This window comes from Stomoxys calcitrans, chromosome 1 (genome assembly GCF_963082655.1).
Source record: "Stomoxys calcitrans chromosome 1, idStoCalc2.1, whole genome shotgun sequence".
NCBI lineage: Eukaryota > Metazoa > Arthropoda > Insecta > Diptera > Muscidae > Stomoxys > Stomoxys calcitrans.
In genome coordinates this window covers 213,100,993-213,121,381 of record NC_081552.1, presented here as the reverse complement: position 1 = coordinate 213,121,381, position 20,389 = coordinate 213,100,993, and the positions used below count along the sequence as shown (strand labels likewise).

The 20,389-nt window shown below is 37.0% G+C and overlaps 1 protein-coding gene across 3 annotated transcripts in view; it reads left to right on the top strand.

The window, feature by feature from the left end:
* The window catches only part of LOC106090498 (neural/ectodermal development factor IMP-L2), a 123,899-nt gene that overhangs the window by 84,689 nt on the left and 18,821 nt on the right, over window positions 1-20,389 (top strand). The window contains exon 1 of one of the 3 annotated variants that reach the window (XM_013256710.2): window positions 19,029-19,346. The exons of the other annotated variants lie outside the window; for them this stretch is intronic. The gene's annotated coding sequence lies outside the window, so the exon portion shown is untranslated. Of the gene's footprint in view, window positions 1-19,028; window positions 19,347-20,389 lie in introns of those variants that run through there. 3 annotated transcript variants of the gene reach the window in all.

Below are 20,389 nucleotides of genomic sequence, written 5' to 3'. Positions count from 1 at the left end.
CCCAATGGGATAAGTATTGCGCTCTTTAGAGGCTCCAGAAGTCAATCTCCAAGATCGGTGTATATGGCAGCTATATCAAAACATGGACAAACGATATGGCCCATTTATAATCCCAACCGACCTGCACTAATAGGAAGTATTTGCGCAAAATTTTTAAGCGGCTAACTGTATTCTTTTGAAAGTTAGCGTGCTTTCGACAGACGACAGGGACAGATGGACAAGGCTAAATGGAATTAAAATGTCAAGGCGGTCAAGAATATACGTATATACTTTGTTGAGTCTGATATCAATATTTCGATGTGTTACAAATGGAATGACGAAATTAGTATATCCCCAACCTATGTTGGAGGGTATACAAAATGAAATTCTTCTGATAACATAACAGACACCTTCTAGTAGCGCCTCATTAAAAACGGCGCGCCACCGTGACTTTTGCAAATTAATTACAATACGTCTACTTAACTTTGAAGTGTCGTTTATTATGTAAAAAGATTTTGTCATAAATGCATTGCATGAAGAGTACATGCATGTGTGCGATGGATGGCACTTGCCAATTTCCCTATTATTGCATTGAACTCTAGAATTGCATCAGCATTTCTGGCAAAACATGAAATAAGTTAATAGAGGGCAGTGTAAAGCGGGATAGCATTTTTTTCATTGGTAAAGTGTTATGCGAAGGGTGGCAATTAGGATAGTTCAACATAATCCAGTAGATGGCGCTGGGAGCATAGTGTTGCTGTTGAAGAACGCCAGATGATTTTCCTTGCAAGATTGCAATGTCATTGCCAGCGGCTGCAACATATGCAAATTTCCCCTTGATCATTCCATTAAGAATCGGAGGCATACTTCTCACATATCAATGAGTGCTGACTGATTCAAGTTTAAGCTGCATGATAAGGAGCCTACTTTTTATAACCGAAATCGAACAAAATTACTTTGTTTTCCTAGGATTTTTATTGAAGAGTAAGTCGGACGTTATAGATGATAGATCATGAAATGTCAAATTAGTTTAAACAAGTAAAAGCGTGCTAAGTTCGGCCGGGCTGAATCTTGGGAACCCACTGCCATGTTTTCTGCTAAAAATTTATACAAAATAAATTTAGTTTAAGGGCATATTTTTACTCTACATATCATAAATTAGAGCTTCTAGAAACCGAACAAGGATGACCGAAAGACCGTTTTATATAGGAGCCATATCAGGTTATAGACTGACTTGGACCGTAATTGGCTCAGTAGTTGGATGTCTTAACAGAATATCGCATGCAAAATTTCATCCAAATCGGAAAACTGAGAAACGCCTATTTCCCAGAAAGAAAAGGGAAATACAAAGACGTGAGTGTGAGCGAATTGAGGTGTGCAAGAGTTGGAATGAAGTCCGGAAATTCTACCAAAGAATTAAACATCAAACCGATGGCTTTGGTACAGGCGCATCCTCCTGCAGAGACAAAGAAGCAAATCTGGTAACTGATACAGATAGTGTGCTGAGAATATGGAAATAACATTTTACCAAGCTGCTGGTGTCCTACGATGTCGGCGAAGAAGATACCGCAGAACCAATCCCTTATGATGGTATAGAATGTTAACCTCCTAGTCAGAATGAGGTAGTATCTGTGACCCGAATGAAGAACAACAAGGCAGCAGAAGCCGACGGGTTACCCGCTGAACTATTTAAGACCGGAAGCGATACGCTGATGAGGCGTATGCATCAGCTTATCTACGCAATCTGGCTGGAAGAATGCATACCCGATGATTGAAACCTCAGCATATTATGTCCCGCACACAAGAAAGGAGACAAAACGGAAAGTGCCAACTACAGAGGAATAAGTCTCCTCCCCATCGCATACAACATACTCTCGAGCGTACTGTGTGAAATATTAAAACCTAAAGTCAATGAGATAATTGGGGCCTATCAATGCAGTTTTAGACCTTGTAAATCCATCATGGACCAGATATTCACACTACGTCAAATCCTGGAAAAGAACCAAGAAGGACAAATCAGCACCTAGCATCTTTTTGTTGACCACAAAGCCGCTTTCGACAGCCTTACGTATACGTTCAAAGGTATTTCAAGCCAGGTCTGAGTTTGGTATCCCTGCAAAATTAATAAGACTCTGCTAGATGACACTGGCCGGTACACTTTCCTCAGTAAGTATAGGAAATAATCTTTCCGGACCAATGGCATATATATCTTCTCAGATAGCCACGCAGCTATTAAATCCCTGAAGAACGTATTTCTGAAAACCACCTTCGACTGACGCAGGTCTCTCAACGAGATGGCTGAACAGTTCAAAATTCGCCTATTCCGGGTGCCGGGCCACAGAGATATCCCTGTGAATTGTAAAGCGGTCGAGCTTGCGAGACTAGTAACTACTTTACACATTCCAGGGAAACTGGAACCTGTGGATATGCCTCTAGCGACATATAAGCTAAGTTTTCAGGACCAGGCCCGAAGGATAACGAATGATAGATGGTCACAAAGATGGGGCTGTGAGAATTCCAAAAATATGTGGCCTGATCTAGACTTGAAGAGGTCTACCGCTTTGCTGTCACTGGCTAGAACAGACGTCTCAGTCATTGTGTCCGTCATGACAAGTCATCGTCTAATCGGAAAACATGCTGACAGACTGAAGGTTGCCAGTAACCACTTTTGCAGGAGCTAAGGGGACATCGAAGAAAAAGACACAATAGAACACCTTTTGTGTGTGTGTCCCGCAATGGCAGTCAGAAGGAGTTCCACTTTAGGTTCTCATCAAAATCGTACCTCAATCGATCATAAACTTTCAATTGATCTTAGAAATCGATTCTTCATTGATTGATTTGGTCCAGTAGAACAGCTGTAAGCTGTCAAACCCAACACATGTTTCAGCGGGTGCATACTAAGCATAACCACGTGTTGTGGCCTGGGCTTATACTTTATGGGAATTATCTGCGTCTACCTGCAACTTTACGAGATATTGCATTTTTTGGGAACAATGTAGGTGCTCAGACCTGAAATTTATATAATATTGTGCAAGCCAAATCGAGAGATAGATTTATATGAGAGCTATATCAGGTTATGGACCATTCTACACCATATTTGGCACATATATTTGAGGTCGCGAGAGAAGTAATTGTGCAAAACTATAGCCAAATCGGATAATAATAATTGCGCCCTTTTGGGGCTAAAAAAGTCAAATAGATGGATCGATTTATATGGGAGCTAGATTCAAATCCGAACCGATGTCGTCCATTTTCAATCTCCAATGACGTACATCAATAAGAAGTAAATTTGCAAAATTTCACGTAAAATTTATTTGTCCGAACCCTATCGTGATATCGGACGACAGACGGATAGACGAAAGGATAGATCGACTTAAAATATCAAGATGATCAAAAATATATACACTTTATACTTTATACAATTTATAGGGCTCATGTTAGCCCACGGTCTGTGTTAAAGGTATAACCGCAGCTGGCACCACGGGGAATCATTGTCCACAATTGACATGAGGAAGGAATCAAGATTTTTCTGGACTTTGTTGGGCTAAAGCCACTCAGGATCGTTATTTGGCATCTCTCATGACGAGGGACGTCACCACAAAACACATTCAAGAATGTTTACTCATACAAGTTTTAAACATTTTCCGATAATTGCCTTTGCCATCGACAAACTAATTTATTGTCAGACATAACTACTCTATTCATATTCAATTCTCTTGGCATAGGCTATTCGAAGCAATTGTGTAGCTTAATGAGTGTGAACGTTATTTCCTGCTTCCAATATTTCCATCATTTATTTATAATTTTTCTTAATCCAATATTATTTGATTTTTTATTGTCATTTCCTTGTCCAGGCTTTGTGATAGGGCTTGCAAATGAGAAATTCCCAAATAAGAAACGAGAAGCAGAAATAAAACGCGTATAATATAAAGTTATGGGATCATCGTATGGCAGAGGTTGGCATGGGTGTTGCTAACTGTCAAAAACATTAGAAATATTTTTTCAGCGGTGGTTATCCCCTCCTGATGCTTCCGACATTTGAGAGGTACAATGCCTTGCATAGAAGCCATTTAAAAACTTCTCCCCAAAGAGATGTCGCACTAAGGCACGCCGTTCGGACTCGGCTATAAAAAGGAGGTCGCTTATCATGGAGCTTAAACTTGAATCGGACAGCACTCATTGAATGGGAGAAGTTTGCCCTTGTTTCTTAATGGAATGTTCATGGGCAAATTTTGCATTTGGTCACAAAATTTAACTTTTTTAAAGATAAGGGTTAACTACAATGTTTAAAATGTGATTCGGTTGGATGTCGCTGCTGGCTCGAATAAATTCCGGCCGAGAGGTCAATTTCGACTACTTTTGGGGCCGTATGTCAGCAATAAGTCAAGTCATTTGATGTGTTTTATTTACCAATCTAGCGGATTCGCTAGCTTATGGATAAGTAAAACAATCTTTCCGCTAAATACTTTACATTTTAAAGTTGGCAACACTGACACCACATCCGAAATGATCGAATATCAACCAAACAAACTAAACTAAAAGAAGATTTCGAAAAAAAAGTTTGCTAATGAAATTTCAAACAAAATTCTCCAAACTATTTTTTGACAATATTTTCTTTGAAATAACAAATTTATTATCTCTCTTTTTCTCTAAAATGCAGTCTCCACTGGCATCCCTAATCCATATCAAGCCACTGTCTGTCTTATTGTGCACACCTCCAGCTGGCCGCCTGCTTGACTATACTTCTGCCACATACTACATATGATCTTTTCATTCAATTTAACTTTACACTGTGCTTTGTTCAATTGTTCAGGAAATATGCGAATGCTATAAATTCGCATTATTTGCAAATTATTATCTAACTTAGAAAATGTGAAATGTGAAAAAAAGGAAAAAAAGAAAACAAAAAGAAGAAATTTAGTTGCGGTTCTTTATTTGATTATAGGACGTCTCAATTAAATTTGAATGAATACCACACACGCGCGTCCTCATTTCTTTTGGTATGGCTTCATGGTGACAGCAAGAGGGTGCCAGAAGGTGTGTAGCCCCCATAGACACTACGGAATTGCTCTCGAGCAAATTGACTGGGAAAAAGCCGGTAACATTTTTATTTATTAGACACGCAGACATGAGAATGGACAGATCATACGTATATCAATCACCACAATTTCCTCGTATATACATATTCACATTTGTCGTTGCTCAGTCAATAAGTCAGTTATTCAGTGAGTTTGTTCGTGCTGAATGGAAAAGTACAAATTTAAATTCCCATGCTTAATTTCTTGTATGTGGGTGACCAACGATTTGTGGTATGTCAGATGGCTTTTTGTTTGTGATTCATTGTCTTTGACTCCAAAATTGGATATCTCAATGTAGGTAACTTATGCAGAGTGGATATTGGATGACAGGATATTAGGAGCTTACACAACACACTTCAATGGCTTAGGATAAGCGAGGTAGATAAAATAGAGTTGAAATAAGTTAATGAATTTTGAACTCCCAAGCATAAACTCTCTCAAGACTTTGCTTGTAAAATAAAGACAGTCTTGGTCTATCTTTCGTTTAAAACATTCATTGACGTTTTATATATTTTATATTGCCAGTGGTTTAAACACTAGAGTGTACAACATAAAACTATTACAGCTATGGTGGTAATGCCTTCACTAGCTAGGGTAAGGTTCAGTGATGCCAACAATTTACCAACAAAAAGCTTCATAAAAATTGTAAAAAGGGCTAAAAAAGGTAAAATTTTGTGTAAAAAAGTACTATCTTCGTTTTTAGAAAATTTTTGCAAATGGGTGCCTTTTTCGGTTTTTTGGTAATCTAAAAATCACCAAATCTGGTGCGAAAAGCTCAAGTTGGCATCCCTGGTTAAGTTGATTGGGTAGATCACCATCAGTGATGCCAACAATTTACCAGCAATAAGTTTAACAGAAATAGTAAAAAGGGTAAAAACGAGTAAATTTTTTCTAATTTCGCTAATTGGTGCTAAGTTTTAACGAAAAATCTTGGCTTAACAATAGCATTCATCTTGGAATAAGTCAAAAATCCAAAAAGATCACATGGAGTGTACGATTTGTCGCAAAATTATGGGGCGTCCCAATTGGATGTTTACATTTTGGTCGTCCAGCTGTTGAATTGTTTGACCCTGAATAACCGAGATACGTGCATAGACTGTATGAACATTATTCTGCGCAGAGATGGCCCGTATGATAATTTGTTATGCCCTCCACCATAGGATGGAGGTATACTATTTTCGTCATTCCGTTTGTAACACCTCGAAATATTCGTCTAAGACCCCATAAAGTATATATATTCTTGATCGTCATGACATTTTAATTCGATCTAACCTCGTCCGTCCGTCCGTCTGTCGAAAACATGCTTACTTTTGAAGGAGTAAAGCTAGGCGCTTGAAATGTTGCACAAATACTTCTTATTAATGTAGGTCGGTCCATGTCCATATAAACCGATCTTGAGTCTTGACTCCATGAGCTTCTAGAGGTCGCAATTCTTATCCGATTTGGCCAAAATTTTGCACATATTGTTCAGGTATAACATTCAACAACTGTGCCTTAACCATTCCATAACCTGATATAGGATATAGCCATATAATCCGATCTCCCAATTTGACTTTGTGAGCCTCTTGAAGGCGCAATTATTATTCGATGTGCCTGAAATATTTGATATTATATTTTTATATGACTTGTACGGTATGACAAGTACGGTCCATATTGGTCAATAACTTGAAACAGCTCATATATATTTGAAAAAGTCGCAACTTGACAAATGCGATCAATGGTCCCTGGCCGAACTTAGCACGATTTTGCTTGTTAGGTTTACGACTGTCAAAAAAGTTGTCTGCGTTCCGTCTTGCGGGGAAGTTTGACCACGGCACAAAAGCCGCCAACATTCGTGAGAGGGAACAACAGCTGCAAATATTTTTATGATCTCGCCGAGATTCTAACTCAAACGTTTTCTGTTATAGACTATTCAAACCTATGCCTCAGTCATAAATTCAAGAAAGTTTAAAATATTTGAACGATTTTGTTACGTCAGAGTTTCCGACAGGCCATCGCTGATTCTGCGGTTTGTGTCGAGGTAATTAAATAGTGTAGAAAACCCACAACGGAGGTTTGCCGAAAAAACACTTTGTTTAAGTTTTCACATTTTCATTTTGTAATCTGTGTTTGCCGGCTTTTATGCGAATTCCAGTAATATTCACAAAACAACACCACAGCTGTCGGGAAACAATTCACAATAGAGCATTTCTTGATACTTTATCCAGCTGGATTGTAAGTATGACTCATGTTGCTGTTAAAGTGTATGTTACATAAACATACTGCCCACCTTGCATTAGTGCAAAATAATGTGGCATTTTTGTTGTTGGTTGGAGCTTGTTCTTAAGTATTGGGTTGCCCAAAAAGTAATTGCGGATTTTTCATATAATCGGCGTTGACAAATTTTTTCACAGCTTGTGACTCTGTAATTGCATTCTTTCTTCTGTCAGTTATCAGCTGTTACTTTTAGCTTGCTTTAGAAAAAAAGTGTAAAAAAAGTATATTTGATTAAAGTTCATTCTAAGTTTTATTAAAAATGCATTTACTTTCTTTTAAAAAATCCGCAATTACTTTTTGGGCAACCCAATATTTGAATTTGTTGATGAAATACTTTGGATGAATGCTGTGATATTGTTACGGGTGGACATAAATTTTTGCTTATGAAATGTCAACTTTTATATTCACATGTAATTGAAAATGTTTGTCAAAATTGTCAATTTACATACGATTAAACATGTGCAGATGCGGGCATGAGAAAACCAAGTGCTCGATCTGCTCCTAACTATTGAGGGCGAACGATGTGGTGATGGATAGATTAGGAGCGCGCGACTAGCAACTTCGGTTGCTAGCTGATCGGTGTTTGTGCCCGTTTTGGGGTGGGGCGTTCCCCCTAGGTACTTGACCCCAAATTTAAATTTGTGTTTTTTGCTTATTATTAGGGTATAAATAAAATTTCGTTTAAATCGATCCATCCATCTTTTACATGTCTCGTACCCTTCGTCTTCAGTCAATGTTGTATAAAATAGGCTCTAAAAAGTTTGATATGAGAACTCTAAAGCCTTTTGGGCATTAACTTTTAATAACCAATGGTCAGATTGACTGTGTACAGTGCTATTTATGCTATATATTCTACAGGCCAGTGAATAGTGATAACATTCACCCGGTTTCTCATATGAAGACATATGGGGTTAAACGAGTTTTTAATTCTCCAATATTGACCAATTTGATGATTATTTCTAATATCCTCTTCATTGATTATTTTCTTCGTCACAAAGAGGTACCAATATGTCAATCATTGTAATTGTCAGATTTTCTTTTTATTTCAATTGAATGTAATTTGATTTTTTTATACCCTCATTAAAATGTCTGGCCGGAAAACTTGTGCATAAAGAAGAGAAAACGAACATTTCTTTCATCTTCAACCAATCGCCCTGTAAGCTGTCAACTAGCATATCGTGAAACACTTGCACATGCAAAAAAAAAAGGTTTTTTTTGACATTACTCGTTGTGGTCGGAGACAACGAAACTGGTAATGATATAATTCTTTAGAGGTAAACCGACATTATTTTTTGAGAGCTAAGTATAAACCTAGGTACTGAAAAAGGGTTATGAGATGAGAGCTGCATATAACAAATAAGAGCAACATTTATATCAAAGCCAAAAGTAGGCCACTAACCAAACATCCGTTAAAAAAAAATCAATTAAGCCATGCACTTATAAAATTGAGCTAGATATTATGAATGTATTATAATTTAAGTTTTTGGGATATTAAAAGTTAATTTCTATTGAGTATATCATTTATTGTACAAATCATCTTTACATGTGCACGACCCATTAAACTAACCATATAACGGTATTCTAACCTTTCATTCAAAGTCGCTTTATAGGGTAAAGAAGTGTGATCAGCTGCTTATGCTACATATCTTTGGTATGTATTGGTAGCATGAATGGACTACACCTTCTTTAAAAAATGATTTGTTGCACAGATTAGCTTAAATATGTACTCATTGAAGGTTGATTTAAAGAGTAAGTTGTGCGGTTAGTTGATTATAATTTATGAGTATCCACCACAACATACTGATATAAAACTCTACTAGAACCCAAATCCACTTGATTGGAGCGAATCTTCCAAACCCGTTTATCCTACGTTTGAAGTGATTTGAAGTTCGAATTTTCGAACGAAAATTGTAAACAGCAATATTTTTACATCATTCCTATTGTGGTTAACATTTTTATCATGTTCGGCATTTTTATTGTGTTGTTATTGAAAACATTTGATTACATTCTACTTCCCAATTTAATCATTTTAATTAGAAAATGTCAGATGTTACGAAACAGTGATGTCGAAAATATCGATAATAACCGGTAGTCACTGCAATCTCAGTGTTGCATTTGAAATTTTCATATTACAAAACAACTTTCGAAGAAAATTTGCTGCAAATCTCCTCAAAAAAGTGGATTTGCTCACACCAAAAATGTATGGGAAACGTCGTTGCAAAATACAAGATTTCCAAAATCTCGTCACAAATCTTGATACTCGATAAGTTTAAACATGATATAAGACGGCAACACCTATTGTAGAACCCATTGGAAGCACCTGAAAAGAACACTGCAAACACAGTTCGGCGAACTATTATAATCTCTATTGAAGAACTTGCATCGTTATGTACGTACATACAACAAGTATTGGTTGTGGTTGAGTAGCTTGCTGGCTGGTTGTCTGGTTAATATCACATGCGACCGTCCGTCCATTCGTTCATCTGTTGATTTTCCTCTTAAACCATTCAACATTTTCAGGCAACCTACAAAACGCTATGGCAGACATAGTGGCAACAGCCCCACACCACAGCACATTACAACCACACAGTTGAAAACGAATTTTCAAGATTAATCAATGTGAATGTAAAAGCAGGTATGTATATATGTATACGTAAGTCTATACATATATTTGTATGTATTTTGGTACACCCGTCATATTAGCTCTGGTCTGTGATGTATTAACCGGCCGGCTGTTGGTCCGAGCGCGACCCCCCAGGCTTCGCGTCTCGAAAACACCACAACTAACAGACACGAAACCGATTAATCAACGAATGGCTGACATCGATTTTGATCGTTGTAAAATGTGGGTATGGAGGTTTCAGAGGTTTATTTGATCGCCTTAACAAGGCCTTTTGTTGTTAAGTTTTTTCACCATAGATTCACCTCAACGTAATGTGTGAAATTTTTGTAGAACAGCTTCAAGTGTAATAAGTTTTATAGTTCAGCTTCGTTTCGTGTAATTAGAAACAATTACTTTGTCTAATGTTTACCGCTTATCGTATGCCATTCACAATAGTGCTTAAAAACAGGGATGTTTACCATTTTCACAAATTTTCAACAGTCATTATTCAATGATTATTCGGTTCCTTAAAAATTATGAGCGTTTAGACAAATTTTCGTTATAGACTCTAAATTCAGATGTCTTACATGTATTATGTTCTATTTATAATAAACGTTCTGTTATCAAGCAACAAGCACGATTTTTTAAAGTAATGTTAACTTATGTCGACCGAGGGGACGATGGGGATCGTGAGTTCGATTCCCACTTGAGGCCTGGAATGTAGCTACTGTGGTATTACAATGGACTAAAAATAGTCCAAGTGAGTCAGTTTAGAAAGTAAACTGCTATTCTAAAGGCCGAAACAGAATGAGCTTTATTTTTGAGCGTTACGTTGAAAAATGCAACTCTGCAAATTATGAAAAGCCAAGAGCTCCTTCGGTAGGCCAGAGTGTCCATGCAACGACTCTGCACTGACTATTCCCTGTACTATGTTTTGTAGTTCGCCACATGGCACTCAGAAAAGATTGGTTCACTTGTCGTTGACAGCTCCTCCAAGCATATACGCCCGCCTTTTTGTTTCCCGGAATACCATCGTTTCTAGGAACCCAAGTCGGCACTATGTTATGACCTCGGATTATATGGGCATTCTAATCACCAACAACGCGTGGTTAGAGCCGGCACGGGTTAGACTTTGCTCTTTTTTCAGCAATTCCCTAGAACAAATCCGTTTTATCTGCAATATACGTCAGCACTGGTTTCACAACAGCTGTGTACATCCAATAATTCATCTTCGGACTAACTGTAGGAGCAGAAAGCCCACAATGCCTTTCGGCTTATTTCCTCCGTATTTCTTTTACGGGACATTTTGGAATCTAGGACTAGACCTTCGCCTCCTTCGACAGGTGCAAAGTGGTTCCGTCCAGATACGGGATTCTTAAATAGGGTTTCTTATATATTTAAATGAAAAGCACCAGCTCCGACTCCTTGCGCCTTACCAGTGCACCCATGTGTTACAATTGGTTTTATTTTTTTTTATTTTATTTATTTTCGGGCTATTTCCCCACTTTCTACCTACCGTGCTCCTGTAAGGGTATAAAGCGCACAATACCGTTCGGCTTCTTTCCTCCGTATTCCTTACAGGACACTTTCGAATCACGGACCAGACGGAGTATTTCGGCTTCTTCTTTTTATTTTCTAGCGAAAACCACCAGTACGGATCCCTTGGGCCATACCAATGCCCCATTTGTCAGCATCGGTCTTCCTATGGCTGTGTACATCGAATAATCCATCTTTGGGCTAAATCCCCACTTCCTACCTACAGTGCACACGTAGGAGTAAAAAGCGCACAATGCCGTTCGGCTTCATTCCTCCACATTTCTTTTATAGGACATTTTCGAAGTATGGACTAGACCTACATACATAGGTATCCAGTACCTCATATTTTCGAATGAAAGCACCAGAGTAGACATATTTCAGTCTACTCTGGGTCTACTGGGCCAGTTCACGAGGAAGACGAAGGTGGGCAAATTTAGCGCTTCACGCTTCCGCATCAAAACGATGCGATATCTGACAAGGTCAAATACTTAGAAGTGATCTTGAATAGGAAACTTAATTGGAAGGATCACATTCAGAAGCGTGCTGAGAAGGCTCACAAATGTTTAGACGGGCCGAAGGCTCGAAATTGGGTCTGAATTCCAGGATTGTCCACTGGCTCTACAGTAGTTGGTGGACTGCTATGGCGAAAATGTACCACATAGGGATCATGCAACAGGTTCAGAGAACATGTTGTCTTGGCATAGGTGGAGCAATGAGGACCACGTATACTAGGGCACTGGAGACTATTCTAGATATCCGACCCATACACATACAGATTAAGTGCAAAGCAGCCAAAGCATCGGATACCTAAGACGACACTTTAGGTCGACTGTGAGGCACTGCTGTCAGTGGCACAGTCTTGAATTGACGGCACCCTAGTATTGCCATCTGGAAGATATGTTACACGGATCGATCAATGCTAGAGGACAGTGTGGGCCCTGGGGTCTACATTGAGAAGGCTGCCTGACCATAATAGGGTGCTGCAGGCGGAGATCCGGGCGATCACGGAATGCTTGAGGTGGTGAAGTGCTAATGCGAGAACGTCGAGTGTGAACATCCATAAGGGCAATAACAACGAGGACTGTAAGGTCACGAAGCCTTTCGGGTCGACGCAGTCCGAGTTAAGGGAGTGGGCGACGAATGCGCATGCAACATTGTGGAGCCGCGAAACAGGAAGTGAGAAGAAGGTCAGTATAGCTTTTAGTATCATAACGGGACACATAAGACTACGAGCTTTCTTATGCAAAATCGGTGCGGCAAGTAATAGCCGATTACAGGCTGATCACTACAGGTGTATATCCATAGTAGCATGGGGCGGATTAATATCTGCACCATCTTTTCAACCTAACCTACCATAGGCATGTCCGCCTATGACGCTGAACGCCTGGGTTCGAATCCTGGCAGGAACATCAGAAAATTTTTCAGCGCGATTTGTGAGGTACTTTGCCATGTAAAAACTTCTATCCAAAGTGGTGTCGCTCTGCGGCAACCCGTTCGTACTCGGCTATAAAAAGGAGGTTCCTTATCATTAAGCTTAAAATTGAATCGGACAGCACTCATTGATAGTGAAAAGTTTGCTCCAGTTCCTTAGTGGAATGTTCATAGGCAAATTTGCATTGCTTCTTGAGATTTTCCCCTTTTCATTGATGAAAATCCTGGCGGTCGTATTTGGATGTATTCCCTTGTGTATCAGGTCGGCGGCTGTCGATCCTATTTCCACATTTTTAAATGCTCCAGAAAGGCCTTCCTGGCGTGCTACCTCAGTTGGAGAGACTTTTCGACCTCTTGTACCACTTTCTTGTACCATAGCATTCCTATAACATGAATTAGCTCTTAGGCATATTTCGGTGCTATTCCATCTCATAATCTTACTAAGAGCATTATCACTTGAATGGGATAAGTCCAAGCTCCAAATGACAATCCCATCATGGGGGCCCCCTTCAAGGCCAAAGCTCTTGTTTGAATACTACGCACACACTCACATCATAATGCAAAAAAGGGGCCGTTTTTTTTTGTAATTAAACATTTGATTGGTGCAAAATTATAAAAATTCGTTTGAAGAGCAAAGCGAATCTAAAGCTGTGTTTTGCAGTATTACCTGTTTGGTGATCATGAAGCTAATAAAACTTAACAGCCGCTTCCTTCGCATTAATACAATAGTTCTCAACTTCTTTCCGGCTGGAGCAGCCTAGTGAACAACGCACAGTGGGCCAAATGGCAAAAAAATTGGAAATAAGTCTACAACTTTTTATCTGTTGATTTTAGCCATACAAAATGTTCTAGACATTTGTAGAGGAGGACATAGGCTTTCAGAAAAGTGCTGTTGTTGGTCCATATCTTTAATACAGGGTGAGCTACAGGGTGTCAAAGTTGACCACTTTTGACTTCTCCAAGCTTCTGGGGGCCATAACTTTTGATCTACTCAACCGATTTACATGATTTAGGACTCTAGAGAAAGAGCTTGACAAGATCTAAAAAACTTATGCATAAAGTACCATGCCATCGTGTACTGTTAAGGAGTTATGAATTGTTTAATTTTAAAATATGAAAATTTGGCCTTGGTTTTTTTCAGTGTTTTTTAAATAACTCCGTCAATTTTAAAGCTATAAACTTCATACTTCACACAAATTATGCCAGCATATGTGTGCATAAAATACAAAAGGAATCACGTGAATATCTTTGGCGGTTTAAAAATGGCATCGTTTTCAATATGAAAAATATTTTTTTTGTCAAAAAATTGCAAAATTTTTCAAAAAAGATACTCCCATTTCCTTTAAGTTTTCGCAAACTTTGGCCGTCAAAGCATTATCATTTCTTTCCATTTTCACAAAGTCGAGGTATTAAGAAAAGTTTTAAGTGCTAATTTGGCTAATTTCGATATCAAACAACACCGTTATCTTAAGACCAAAATGGCCAATTTTTTTACTAAACTTCAAAAGTTTCTCACTGGAAAAAAAGTTCCACGGGGATTTTTTCGCTTTTTTTGAACTTAAATGAAAGCTTAAAATGTTCCCAACATTTTAAGGTATGTCTCGCCATATCCTAGCCATAAATGAGATCGTAGCGATCAAAATACTGAAAAAAGTCAATTTTCAAGTAGTGCTATATTCATTGCTAAAAAACAAGTATTACGTCACATTTTATTGCAAAGATGTTAAATAAACTTTTATTTGGTAACACTTCTTCTACAAAACACAAAAAGAATCATGGAAATATCTCTATTCTATTCCATTTTATGGAACCGGCAATAAAAAAGTCAATTTTTCAAAAAAGTCGAATTTCCCAAATTTTGTTTTTGTTGTCCTAATTGCACATGACACACTATAGCCATATTTACGCAACATACCTTATCGTAAAGGAAATTTTCATACCTTTCCAACGATGTATAAAACATTTCTCAACTCGGATTCTATCTACTCTAAAATTCATTTACACTTCATTAAACTCTATATAAAAATGTCTATTTGTGAAATGGAACCTTATATGGGGCCTACACTAAAACATTGATAGATTTGCCCAGGGTTTACAATACAAATGTGTTAGAATAAAAAAAGGTCTCCTGCCAAAGTTTAAAAAAATTGGAATAAAAATATGTGTTTTAGAGCGAAAACACTTCGCATCGGCGTGCGTTTATATGTATATTAGCTACTCCCAAAATAAAAAAGCATTTTAGTTTTGTATTATTTGATTTTATTCTCTACCAAATAATCTAAGGTATCAAAATTTAAAAGCTCTTTAATTTGAATGGCATCGGGATCGTCCTTATCTATATCGTCACATATTTTTGGTAGCCATTTAGTTCTGATGCTGTATAGTACCGGATCAGACGATAACAATAAATATTGAAGTAAATCATAATTTTGGTTAAATTTGGTGCTCTTTCGGGTATTGAAAAGCCGGAACTGTTTAACATCTCTATTACGGGATTCCTGAGCTTCTTCTGTAAGTTCTCCTAACGGAAGTATGTTGTATTCCACAATTTCCTTGCCATGATGTAAGACTTTATGTACTGTCGGTGTTAAAGCTTTCCACGAATATAAATCAGATAAAATGTTTTTTGTGTCATTACTATAAGCTTCAAATTTGGTTGAATTTATCATCTTTTTGCTATTGATTACAGCCAAAATCACTTTGAATCGTCTTAGCAAGTGTTCATCAAGACCGGTTATTTTAGATGTCGATACGGGGTCCTCAAAAAACCGCCTTGCCGAGTTGCCATCATTTGTGCTTCCGTATCCGTAAAGAGGTTTATCTATTATAAGTCCCTTTTGTTTAAACTCCAACTGGATTCGATTCTTCTCTTCCTGCCTCATTTTGTGAAGATCTTGGTTGTTTCTAGCAGAGACATCGCGGTTTCCAGGGCTAGTCCGATATTTAAGGTCATACGATAAATGCAAACAATACTCCATGAATCGAATTCTACAGTGCAGGGGCGAAATACCGAAATTGAGCGCATTTTCGTTTACTAAATTTTCATCAGACTTGTCCTCGAATTGCCCATTCTTCTTGCCACAAATATTGCATCTCCAATTGGACATAACGCCAGTTAATGCGTTTGCCACCTTTCCATCGATCATAGTGAGTTGTAGTTGAAACGAAACTTTTATATTTCTTCCCAATTGGTTTATAACAATCATGGGTAATGCAGCAATTTCTTCCTTTATTTCGTTCACCAAAGATCGTGTTGTGTTCCGGTCTTCCTTTGTATACTCAAACCGAATTGGGCGACATAAATATTTTGACCCAGGTGTTCTATTTATCCATATATCTTGAAATGCATTTTCTTTCGATGATGAAGATTGGTCCTTGTACAATCTCATTCTCAATGGTACTAATGATGCCATGAAAATTGATGCGAAGTTGGTATCTATTTCTGTTTGTTGCTTATATTCGGAAAATCCAGATGATCCATCACAACCCCATTTGCTGATCAAAACCACTTCGGAATTATTACATGTGTTCAACTGTTCTTCAGTAAAATTAGAAATAATTCTAACAGCTGTATTTTCAACAAGATCAGCAAGTTTCACTCTTGCTTTTAATTCGTCCACGTATATATTTGATGGCACCATTTTCGTCCTGGTGTTGTACAATTTATGTTTTGAGGGTAAACAACCCCATCCTTTTTCACGAAGAGCCTTCCTCATTGTTGAGTATTTGTTTCTTGAGAGGCCTAGGTTCAAAATCAGGGCCAGTGCATCTTCCTCCGTGAATTCTGTAGTCGATTTTGGAGTTGGAATACTTTCTACCATTCTCTTTACCCTTTTCGGAGATGCTAATGGTAAAACATCGACAATTCGTCCAACATTTTTTGGTTGTGTTTTTAACAATGCTGTTTTGAACGTATCTTTTATTAAATTTGGCGGATGTGCCGCCAATAGTTCCTCTTGTTTTTTCTTTTTGGTTTTCTCCGTAACTTCGTCGTATGCTTTGCTAGGCCGGCCGGGAATCAGCGGTTTAATTTCAATAAGTAGATCCGATTTCAGCCACTTCTCATACATTTTGAAAAACTTGATTTTTGCGAATGAACATTCTGGCAACCTTCTCTCAAATGATTTGTAGAATTTTTCAAGTTTGTCTAAAGCGTCTTTATTTAGCCTTATTCCATATATGTGGTCCAAAGTGTAAACAAGTTCCTTAAATGACTCCGTGTATGATTTGGAATCATTTTTGATGTCCCATACAATTTTCGAAAGAGTGGAATACTTCAGTATGACTTCCATAACTTATAAATGTCCTTTACGCCTCTACAAAATATAATGAAGAAAATTTGGATTTTGTTCAAATATTTATGCAATATATTCACAATTAATGACCCATTTCAGGTATCAGACGCAATCGTAAAAAGGGGTCCAAAGTGCCTCTTTTTACTTACTCTTCTATAATTATTTACCTGGACTCGAATTTGGTTAAAAAAAATGACAATGAATTTTTTATGGGTAGGTTTTTTCACATTCATTGATACGGTGGATTTCCTGGGAATTCGACATAGCGAAACAGGTAACATTTGTCTGCATCAAATCTTAACACAAATATATATATATATGCAGGTATATTTCTAGGTTACTTTTTATTCAAAAATCATCAGCTTACATTAAAAATAGATGTAGGTACTATACAAACGCACGCCGATGCGAAGTGTTTTCGCTCTAAAACACATATTTTTATTCCAATTTTTTTAAACTTTGGCAGGAGACCTTTTTTTATTCTAACACATTTGTATTGTAAACCCTGGGCAAATCTATCAATGTTTTAGTGTAGGCCCCATATAAGGTTCCATTTCACAAATAGACATTTTTATATAGAGTTTAATGAAGTGTAAATGAATTTTAGAGTAGATAGAATCCGAGTTGAGAAATGTTTTATACATCGTTGGAAAGGTATGAAAATTTCCTTTACGATAAGGTATGTTGCGTAAATATGGCTATAGTGTGTCATGTGCAATTAGGACAACAAAAACAAAATTTGGGAAATTCGACTTTTTTGAAAAATTGACTTTTTTATTGCCGGTTCCATAAAATGGAATAGAATAGAGATATTTCCATTATTCTTTTTGTGTTTTGTAGAAGAAGTGTTACCAAATAAAAGTTTATTTAACATCTTTGCAATAAAATGTGACGTAATACTTGTTTTTTAGCAATGAATATAGCACTACTTGAAAATTGACTTTTTTCAGTATTTTGATCGCTACGATCTCATTTATGGCTAGGATATGGCGAGACATACCTTAAAATGTTGGGAACATTTTAAGCTTTCATTTAAGTTCAAAAAAAGCGAAAAAATCCCCGTGGAACTTTTTTTCCAGTGAGAAACTTTTGAAGTTTAGTAAAAAAATTGGCCATTTTGGTCTTAAGATAACGGTGTTGTTTGATATCGAAATTAGCCAAATTAGCACTTAAAACTTTTCTTAATACCTCGACTTTGTGAAAATGGAAAGAAATGATAATGCTTTGACGGCCAAAGTTTGCGAAAACTTAAAGGAAATGGGAGTATCTTTTTTGAAAAATTTTGCAATTTTTTGACAAAAAAAATATTTTTCATATTGAAAACGATGCCATTTTTAAACCGCCAAAGATATTCACGTGATTCCTTTTGTATTTTATGCACACATATGCTGGCATAATTTGTGTGAAGTATGAAGTTTATAGCTTTAAAATTGACGGAGTTATTTAAAAAACACTGAAAAAAACCAAGGCCAAATTTTCATATTTTAAAATTAAACAATTCATAACTCCTTAACAGTACACGATGGCATGGTACTTTATGCATAAGTTTTTTAGATCTTGTCAAGCTCTTTCTCTAGAGTCCTAAATCATGTAAATCGGTTGAGTAGATCAAAAGTTATGGCCCCCAGAAGCTTGGAGAAGTCAAAAGTGGTCAACTTTGACACCCTGTAGCTCACCCTGTATTAAAGATATGGACCAACAACAGCACTTTTCTGAAAGCCTATGTCCTCCTCTACAAATGTCTAGAACATTTTGTATGGCTAAAATCAACAGATAAAAAGTTGTAGACTTATTTCCAATTTTTTTGCCATTTGGCCCACTGTGCAACGCGTCTCTTCTCGATTGCGAGTGCTGTGCTTTTTTATCTTCTGCTGTATTGAGCTCATTGCTCAGTCATCACCGGGTACCGGGATAGTAGTGTTTCTTTAGGCGTGTGGCAAAGAAGCCTTAAGGCACATTGCGGCACGAATCGATATAAGGCATTGAAAAAGTGATCAATTTTAAATTTTGTATTATTTACTGTGAAAATATCAAATAGAAATGCTATAGTTTTAAAGTTTTTAGAAGTAAAGGAAAAGTAATTGTGATATATTTTTTTTATTAAACAAAAGTATGCTAAAGTCTTAAGTAAAAAAATTAATTAAAATCAATCATATCAACAATTTAAAGGTTTGTAAGAAATATTATTGAATATTTAGAAAAAAACATGTGGCTTATTACAAATAGGCACACGCTAAAGTTGCTATTATATAAAAGAATTAACAAATTTTTCAATAAATATCTAAATTTTTTATGATTTTCTATGAATATGGGATTTTGACAAAAAAATGTATGAAAAGCCACTGCGTGACCAAATTTTTCTGTGAACAGTGAAATCTCGTTGGTATTTAAAAAAAAAAAATAATAAAATAAAACTTCATCAAAACTTCATTTTTACCAAAAATCTAAATTCGATACAATTTTTTTACAAAAATAATACTTTGACAACATTTTTATAAAAAAAAAAATTGACAAAATTCTAGACATTTTTTTGTTATTTTTCCAATAAAAAATTGAATTTTGCTTAAATTTTATGTTATAGCCAATAACAGATAAAATTTGCTATAAAATAAACGAGTTAAAAAAAAACAAGATTTCGATATAATTAAAAAAACAAACAAGTAAAAGCGTGCTAAGTTCGGCCGGGCCGAATCTTGGGAATCCACCACCATGGATTCTGCTAAAATGTGGGAGCTACATCTGGTTATAGACTGACCATAGACCGAATGGGACCGTATTTGGCACATTTGTTGACAGCCATGACAGAACACTTTGTGTAAAATTTCAGCCAAATCGGACAAAAATTGCGGCTTCCAGGTGCTCAAGAAATCAAATCGGGAGATCGGTTTATATGGGAGCTATATTGGGTTCTTCACCGATTCGGACCATTCTTGGCACAGTTCTTGAAAATCAAAACAGCACACTATGTGCAAAATTTCAGCCAAATCGGATAAAAATTGAGGCTTTCAGCGGCTCAAGAAGTCAAATCGGGAGATTTGAAAGTCATAACGGAACACTATGTGCAAAATTTCAGCCAAATCGGATGAAAATTGCGGCTTGCAGGGACTCAAGAAGTCAAATCGGAAGATCGGTTTATATGGGAGCTATATCAGGTTCTTTACCAATTTGGACCGTACTTGACACAGTTGTTGGACGTCGTAACAGAAGACTAT